Raw genomic sequence first — 499 nt, 5'->3', positions numbered from 1 at the left:
TCCTGCACAGGGTCACTATGAGTAGGTTCCGACTCCACGGCACATACCACCACCACCATCAGAGCCCCTAAATTTGTCCCTATTTGATCAAAGATTAATATTGCTACCCCTGCTTGTTTTTGACTGTCATTAGCTTGACATATTTTTTCCCATCCTTTGATTTTCAGTCTAATCTTTGTCTTTGTAAGGTGTGTGTCTTGTAGACAGTGTATTGAAGAATCCTGTTTCTTATCCATTCTGCTTCTCTCTGTCTCTTGACTGGTGCATTTAATCCATTTACATTCAGTGTAATTATCTATAGGTATGACTCCTTAGGATAAGCACTGGACTTTGGAACACAAGGTCCATCAGCAGCTCTGTGGGACAGAAATGAATCTTTCTCCTAAAAAGATTTATAACCTCGGAAACCCTATGCAGTGCAGTGATGAGTCAGAACTGATTTGATGGCGCTGAACAACAGCATGAATTGATTGCTGTCATTTTGCTGTTTTTTTTTTTT

The sequence above is a fragment of the Chrysochloris asiatica genome, unplaced genomic scaffold (assembly GCF_000296735.1).
Source record: "Chrysochloris asiatica unplaced genomic scaffold, ChrAsi1.0 scaffold00020, whole genome shotgun sequence".
Taxonomy (NCBI): Eukaryota; Metazoa; Chordata; class Mammalia; order Afrosoricida; family Chrysochloridae; genus Chrysochloris; species Chrysochloris asiatica.
Note: the sequence above shows the minus strand (reverse complement) of the source record.